A 405-nucleotide genomic window follows, 5' to 3' on the forward strand; every position below is an offset into this window, starting at 1 on the left:
AAATATTTAAGGCAATAATGGCTGAGTTTGCCTCACCAAAGAAGATATACAAATGGTAAATAAGCATATGAAAGATGCTCCACAGCATATGTCAGGAGTGGGAAACCCCTGGCACGCATGCCAAACATGGCATGCCAGTAACTTTTGCTAGCATGCAAAACCCTCTCTTATAATCTTCCATTTACAATTTTTGTGAACATTTGAATGACTTAAATGTTAAATTACAAGGAACTGGCAAAACACTTGATGTTATGTTTGGTTACATAAAAGCTTTTGAAAAGAAACTGGAAGTCTTTAAAAGGGATGTGGATGGTGAGAGATTTAGATATTTCCCAAACCTCAAGAGGCACATCAAAACCTCCCAAAAGATGATAGAACAGACTGTCAAAGCTTTCAAAAGCTGTT

Source organism: Myotis davidii, unplaced genomic scaffold (genome assembly GCF_000327345.1).
Source record: "Myotis davidii unplaced genomic scaffold, ASM32734v1 scaffold2894, whole genome shotgun sequence".
NCBI classification, from domain to species: Eukaryota; Metazoa; Chordata; class Mammalia; order Chiroptera; family Vespertilionidae; genus Myotis; species Myotis davidii.